This window comes from Scyliorhinus torazame, chromosome 3 (assembly GCF_047496885.1).
Source record: "Scyliorhinus torazame isolate Kashiwa2021f chromosome 3, sScyTor2.1, whole genome shotgun sequence".
In the NCBI taxonomy this organism is placed as follows: domain Eukaryota; kingdom Metazoa; phylum Chordata; class Chondrichthyes; order Carcharhiniformes; family Scyliorhinidae; genus Scyliorhinus; species Scyliorhinus torazame.
Genome location: NC_092709.1, coordinates 100,441,641 through 100,449,081, shown reverse-complemented (window position 1 = coordinate 100,449,081; position 7,441 = coordinate 100,441,641). Strand labels below are relative to the sequence as shown.

Below are 7,441 nucleotides of genomic sequence, written 5' to 3'. Positions count from 1 at the left end.
GGTCGTCCAACTGGAGTGTCTAAGTTTCGGCGGCGATCCTGGTGAGGGCCCCGGCGGTTGTGACTCCGGGAAAATGGTGTCTTCCTCCCAGGCAGTTTCGTCACCCCTAGGCGGCGCTGTAGGGGCGAAAAATGGGCAGGGGGGGGGGCGCCTGTAGGGGGCATCGGTGCCTGTTCAGCGCTGGGTCGGGGTTCCGGCGGCAGTACTGACCCTCCGGTCAGGTGCTGCGGGGGGGAGGGGGGGGTGCGTGGGGCTCCGGCGGGCGCCAGGTCCCAAAGGGAGACCGTATCTTGGCGTCCGTCGGGGAACGCTACGTAGGCCTGGGGGTTGGCATGCAGCAGGTGGACCCTCTCGACCAACGGGTCCGACTTGTGCGCCCTCACATGTTTCCGCAGCAGGACGGGTCCGGGTGTCGCTAGCCAGGTTGGGAGCGAGGTCCCAGAGGAGGACTTCCTGGGGAAAACAAGGAGACGTTCGTGAGGTGTCTGGTTTGTGGTAGTACATAGCAGGGACCGAATGGAGTGAAGGGCCACTGGGAGGACTTCTTGCCAGCGGGAGACTGGGAGATTCCTGGACCGAAGCAGGACGGTCTTCCAGACCGTTCCATTCTCCCTTTCTACCTGCCCGTTACACCGGGGGTTGTAACTGGTCGTCTTGCTCGAGGCGATGCCTTTGCTAAGCAGGAACTGGCGCAGCTCGTCGCTCATAAAGGAGGACCCCCTATCACTGTGAATGTATGCGGGGAAACCGAACAGTGTAAAAATACTTTGGAGGGCCTTGATGACGGTAGTTGTGGTCATGTCTGGGCAGGGGATGGCGAATGGGAACCGGGAGTACTCGTCAATCACGTTAAGGAAGTACATGTTGCGGTCGGTGGAGGGGAGGGAAGTCCATGCTGAGGCGCTCAAAGGGACGGGAACCCTTTATCAGATGCGCCCTCTCTGGTCGGTAGAAGTGCGGTTTGCACTCCGTGCAGATTCGGCAGTCCCTGGTGACTGTCCTGACCTCCTCGATGGAGTAAGGCAGGTTTCGGGACTTAATGAAATGGAAGAACCAGGTGACTCCCGGGTGGCAGAGGTCCTCGTGGAGGGCTCAGAGGCGGTCTACTTGTGTGGTGGCACAAGTGCCGCGGGATAGGGCATCAGGAGGCTCGTTCAGCTTCCCGGGACGGTACAAGATCTCGTAATTGTAGGTGGAGAGTTCGATCCTCCACCGCAAGATCTTGTCGTTTTTTATCTTGCCCCGCTGCGCATTATCGAACATGAAGGCCACCGACCGTTGGTCCGTGAGGAGAGTGAATCTCCTGCCGGCCAGGTAATGCCTCCAGTGCCGCACAGCTTCTACTATGGCCTGGGCCTCCTTTTCGACTAAGGAGTGGCGAATTTCGGAGGCATGGAGAGTGCGGGAGAAAAAAGCCACGGGCCTGCCCGCTTGGTTGAGGGTGGCGGCCAGAGCTACGTCGGACACGTCGCTCTCGACCTGGAAGAGGAGGGACTAGTCGATGGCGCGCATCGAGGCTTTTGCGATTTCCGTTATATTAGTGGAAGTAAGGTAGGACCTGCACTACAGGTTCGCCGGTAGCTCCTGCCGACTGGCTCCGCCCAGGGAGAACTGTATAAATATGCATGACCTCCAGTGCCCTGCCATTTCGCCAGCTGCAGCAGGAGGCCACGCATCTGACTGTAATAAAGCCACAGTTGTGCCCAACGTTAGTCTTTGTGCAATTGATCGTGCATCATGGGCGAGATTCTCCGACCCCCCCCCCCCCCCCCCCCCCCCCCCCACCGGGTCGGAGAATTGCCGGGAGCTGGCGTGAATCCCGCCCCTGCCGGTTGCCGAATTCTCCGGCACCGGAGCTTCGGCGGGGGCGGGAATCGCGCCACGCCAGTTGGCGGGCCCCCCCGCGATTCTCCAGCCCGGATGGGCCGAAGTCCCGCTGCTAGAATGCCTGTCCCGCCGGCGTGGATTAAACCACCTCTCTTACCGGCGGGACAAGGCGGGGTGGGCGGGCTCCGGGGTCCTGGGGGGGGCGCGGGGCAATCTGGCCCCGGGGGGTGCCCCCACGGTGGCCTGGCCCGCAATCGGGGCCCACTGATCCGCGAGCGGGCCTGTGCCATGGGGACACTCTTTTCCTTCCGCCTTCGCCACGGTCTCCACCATGGCGGATGCGGAAGAGACTCCCTCCACAGCGCATGCGCGGGGTGCCGTGAGCGGCCGCTATCGCTCCCGCGCATGCGCCGCCCGGCAATGTCATTTCCGCGCCAGCGGGCGGGGCACTTCCGCCCGCTGGCGGGGCGGAAATCAGTCCGGCACGGGCCTAGCCCCTCAACGTTAGGGCTCAGCCCCCCAAGATGCAGAGGATTCCGCACCTTTGGGGCGGCGCGATGCTCGACTGATTTGCGCCGTTTTTGGTTCCGGTCGGCGGACATCGCGCCGGTACCGGAGAATTTCACCCCATATCTCCCACCTGGATCCCGCACTTCCTTCGCGCTCACAACCCCCGTTTTCTTACTCATCAAAATTGCCACCCCCACGACTTTGAATTAAACCCGCAGTGGAAAACTTGACCCACCCACCCCTTCCTCAGCCTAACCTGGTCCTTCACGTGGACGTGCGCCACCTCTGCTTTTAAATTCCTTAGGTGTGCAAAGACCTGAGATTTCTTCACCAGTCCATTGAGACCTTGCACGTTCCATGTTGTCAGCCGTACCGGGGGCTTACGCCTCCATTCCCCTCTACTATCTGCCATCCTCTCCTTTCAGCTCTACCCACGTTAATTTCACCCTATACCTGGCCCATCCAAGATGGCCCCTTTCTCTGCCCCTGACCATGTTTCTTCTCCAACCTCGCCTCGTCGCATCACCCTCCCTTCTCCCATTCCATTCCCGCCCCGCCCCCGCTCCCTCCCCCCCTACGGGCACTTCTCTCAGCCTCTTCCCCCACCTCACTTCCGTTCACCAGCATTACCTGCCAGCGTGGCAACTCCTGCCCAAAGGCTCCTCCTGCTGACCACCCTTCCCCCGCCTTCACCTCTCTGTTCTGTGAAGATGGCGCCCCGCTGACCTCCCCCTCCCCCGCCCAAAACAAAGACTCACCTCGAACTACAGGTCACCTCCCCCAAAGACAAACAAAATGAAAAAACACAGCCACAGGCAACAGGAGGGGGGGGGAGCCGTCCCCTTACAAACTTTCACCCCTGCTTTGTCGACCCAACAGTAAAAAGCAGAAAAAAACCTCCGCATCGGAGGAAAAAAATCCTCCCTCCGCCCCCCCCCCTCTACCCGTGTTCTTAATTACTTCAAAGTGCCAGCACCTCTGTCTCCCAAGATTGTTCAGTTCTCCCCAAGTTAATGCTCCCTGATAAAGTCTTTGGCCACTTTTGGGGTCTCAAAATAGTATTCCCGGCCTTTATAGATCATCCAAAGCTTCGCCGGGTGGAGCACCCCAAACTTGGGGCGAGATTCTCCGACCCCCCCGCCGGGTCGGAGAATCGCCGGGGGCTGGTGTGAATCCCGCCCCCGCCGGTTGCCGAATTCTCCGGCACCGGAGATTCGGCGGGGGCGGGAATCGCGCCGCGCCAGTTGGCGGGGCCCCCCCCCGCGATTCTCCGGCCCGGATGGGCTGAAGTTCTGCTGCTAGAATGCCTGTCCCGCCGGCGTGGATTAAACCACGTCTTTTACCGGCGAGACAAGGCGGCGCGGGCGGGCTCCGGGGTCCTGGGGAGGGAGCGGGGCGATCTGGCCCCGGGGGGTGCCCCCACGGTGGCTGGCCCGCAATTGGGGCCCACCGATCCGCGAGCGGGCCTGTGCCGTGGGGACACTCTTTTCCTTCCACCTTCGCCACGGTCTCCACCATGGCGGATGCGGAAGAGACTCCCTCCACAGCGCATGCGCGGGGATGCCGTGATCTGCCGCTAACTCACCCGCGCATGCGCCGCCCGGCAATGTCATTTCCGCGCCAGCTGGCGGGGCACAAAAGGCCTTTTCCGTCAGCTGGTGGGGCGGAAATCAGTCCGGCGCGGGCCTAGCCCCTCAAGGTTAAGGCTCGGCCCCCCACGATGCGGAGGATTCCGCATCTTTGGGGTGGCACGATGCCGGACTGATTAGCGCTGTTTTTGGCGCTGGTCGGCGGACATCGTGCCGATACCGGAGAATGATTTGCCGTCGATGTAGCACCACCTTGGCCCTGTTGAAACCCGCACACCATTTTCCAGCTCAGCTCCAATGTCCTGGTATATTCAGACCTTGTTCCCCTCCCATTCGCAGTTGCGCTTCTCCCTGGCCCACTGCAGAATCTTCTCTTTCTCCACGAACGTATGGAGCCTCACGATCATCGCCCGTACCGGCTCCCATGCTCTAGGCTTCTACCTTAGAGACCTGTGCACTCTGCCCACTTCAGGGGCCTTTTTCAGCACCTTCTCCGTCACCAGCCCTGCCATCCTCGAAACGAACCTCTTGACACTCGCACCTTCCACTCCTTCAGGCAGGCCCACTATCCGCAGATTCTGCCTTCTCGACCTATTTTCCGGCTCCTCCACCTTTGCTCTCAACGTCTTGCAAACGTCTCCTAAGAGCCCCACCTCCGCCTCCAATGCCACCACCCGATCGCTGTGGTCCGACATCACTCTCTCAATCTCTTGGATCTGCGACCCCTGTGCCTCCAAGCATTTCTCCACCTGCTCCATCAATCCATTCGGGTGTGCCACAGCCCCTTCGATGGCCTTCGAGCGATCCTCCTGCATCTTCTTCCTCTGCTGGCAGAACTCTTCCTTGATAAAGGCCATCAACTGATCCATCTGGGATTTGCTACTTCCACTGGCCCCTCCCCCTCCGCCATATTTCCACTGGCTGCTGCGCCATAGATCCCTTCCAACTCCTTGGCCAAGTCCTTCACCTTCTTCTGCCAGGTTTGATAACCAGGAGACATACCATTCCCGGGGGGGAACTTCTCCTCCGACGTTCAGTTACACTTTTCCGTTGAAGTTACACTCAATTTCAGGTAAAAAGAGCTCTATTCTATGCCTTCAAGCAGGAGCTGCCCTGGTCACCACCGGAAGTGCCATAAAACCTCCACTAAAACCCAATCCCCACCTCAGAGCTCCAAATTTGTCCTTCAAGCTCATAAAAGAAAGAAAATATAATTCAATCTCCAGGAATATTGCAATTGTCCAACTTGGAAAACAGCAAGCCTGCATTTAAATTTGAACATCTTGTTAGTCGGAAAAGCAAACCACTGAACAAAAGTAGTTGGCAGACAGCTGGTGCAGGCAGTCATTGTTAAAAAATTTCCTTCCAGAAGCACAGCATCACCATTTCGCGGAGCCTGCCAAAACCAACAAGCATGAAAAATCCCATATCCTGCAGTGATTGGTAATGCCAGAGTGAAAAAAATCCTGTAAGTTCTTAAATCTGTACCCATACATTAAAAATCTTTAACATGGAATACCATTCAACACCTCCAGCTCAATTTGGAGCAACCCAAGGTCCAGACCAGTCATAAAATTGGGGTCTTTGGAGGAAAAGATTTTTAAGATACAGCATTACTTATGGTTTAAATAAAAAGTCAAAAGAAGAGCAAGTGAACACGCTTCTTTACTCAATAGGACCAATTGCAGACAACATCTTTGCAAGACAGTGTATTAATGAGTCAACCATCAAATTTGAAGAGGTTTTAAAATCTTTTGACATTTATTTCAACAACAACATTTCAGAGAGATCTAAATTCAATAAGAGAGTCTAACTGTCTGGGGAACCTGGCGATTCCTTCATAAATGATTGCTACACATGACAGATAGGTATGAATATGGAAGTTTGAAATCTGAACTCATCAGAGATAGAATAGTGCTGGGTGTTGCAGACAATTCACTCTCCGACCTCGTACAAGCTAAAAACCTAACACTGGACAAAGCAATCCAGTTAGTTCGAGTGTCTGAAGTATTTGAGTGTAATATTCCGCACAGGACCTTCGGGGTGTGAATGCTTTTCTCCTTCATTCGAAAGCTTTTTAGAGTATGAGCTACCCCACTAGGGGTGTGGTATCAGAATTAGGCATTGTATATAAGGTCAGCCAGTGAAGCACCGACCAGAGAGGAACCGGTAGGGATCTACAAGGTAGTATATAAATATATAGCTGGCCACGAGGAGTAAACTGGTTTGCTGTCAATGCTGCGACCTACTCAACTGCACCTCACTGATTTTGGACCTAGGTTTGAATTCTTTTGATTCACCGTGCCTCCGTTTGGACGGTTAGATGCATTTGACGCCGGTGTTGAAGACTGGAACCAATGCGCTGAACAAATGTGTTATTTCTTTCGAGCCAACAATATCACGGAAAATGAGTGCCAGACGGTCATACTGTTGATGGCCTGCGGAGCGCACATATTCAGGGTGATCCGGAATTTCACGTATCTGACGGCGCCAGATATGTAGTCATTCAACCATTACTGGCACTTGTGGCACAACTTTTTAAACCAACTCTGTCGATAATCATTCAAAGATATCAGTTTAATATGGCAGAGAGGTTCAACCGGTGAGTCTGTCACTGAGTTCGTATCTCAGCTACGGAAGGTAATAATGCAAGTAAATTTACCCAAAAATATGGAAAATTGCCCAGTATGACCTGCACACAAAAAGCAGGACAAATCCAACCTGGCCAATTACTGCTCCATCAGTTACCCTTGATCATCAGCATAATGATGGAAGGGGCCATGAAGAGTGCTATTAAGTGACACTTGCTCAGCAACAACCTGCTCACTGACACTCAGTTTGGATTCAGCCAGGGCCACTCAGCTCCTGACCTCATTGCAGCCTTGGTTCAAACATGGACAAACGAGCTGAACTCCAGAGATGAGGTGAGAGTGAGTGCCCTTGACATCAAGGCAGCATTTGACCAAGTGTGGCTCACACCAAAAAGCCCGAGCTAAACTGGAGTCAATGGGAATCGGGAGAAAACTCTCCGCTGATTGGGGTTGCGCCTAGCACACAGGATAATGGTTGTGGTTAATAAAGGCGAATTCCAGGATATTGCTTGCAGGAGTTCCTCAGGTAGTGTCCTAGGTCAAACCATCTTCAGCTGTTTCATCAATGACTTTCTGTCAATCATAAGGCCAGAAGTGCGGATGTTCACTGATGATTGCACAATGTTTCGTACCGAAAAACGTGCTGTTAGGTAATTTGGACATTCTGAATTCTCCCTCAGTAGGAGCCGGAATGTGGCGACTAGGAGATTTTCACAGTAACTTCATTGCAGTGTAATGTAAGCCTACTTGTGACAATAAAGATTATTATAATTTGCAACACCTCAGAAACTGAAGCAGTCCATGTCCAAATGCAGCTAGATGTGGACAATATCCAGGCTTCAGCTGACAAGTGGCAAGTAACATTCACGTTACACAAGTGCAAGACAATGACCATTTATAACAAGAGAGAATCTGGCCATCAAC

General features: G+C 54.7%; 1 long non-coding RNA gene across 1 annotated transcript in view; it reads right to left on the bottom strand.

Moving 5' to 3' along the window:
• Positions 1 to 397: 397 nt before the first annotated feature.
• The window catches only part of LOC140409513 (uncharacterized), a 162,360-nt gene continuing 155,316 nt past the window's right edge, over positions 398 to 7,441 (bottom strand). The window contains exon 3 of the long non-coding RNA XR_011940367.1: positions 398 to 453. This is a non-coding gene — a long non-coding RNA (uncharacterized lncRNA). The remainder of the gene's footprint in view (positions 454 to 7,441) is intronic.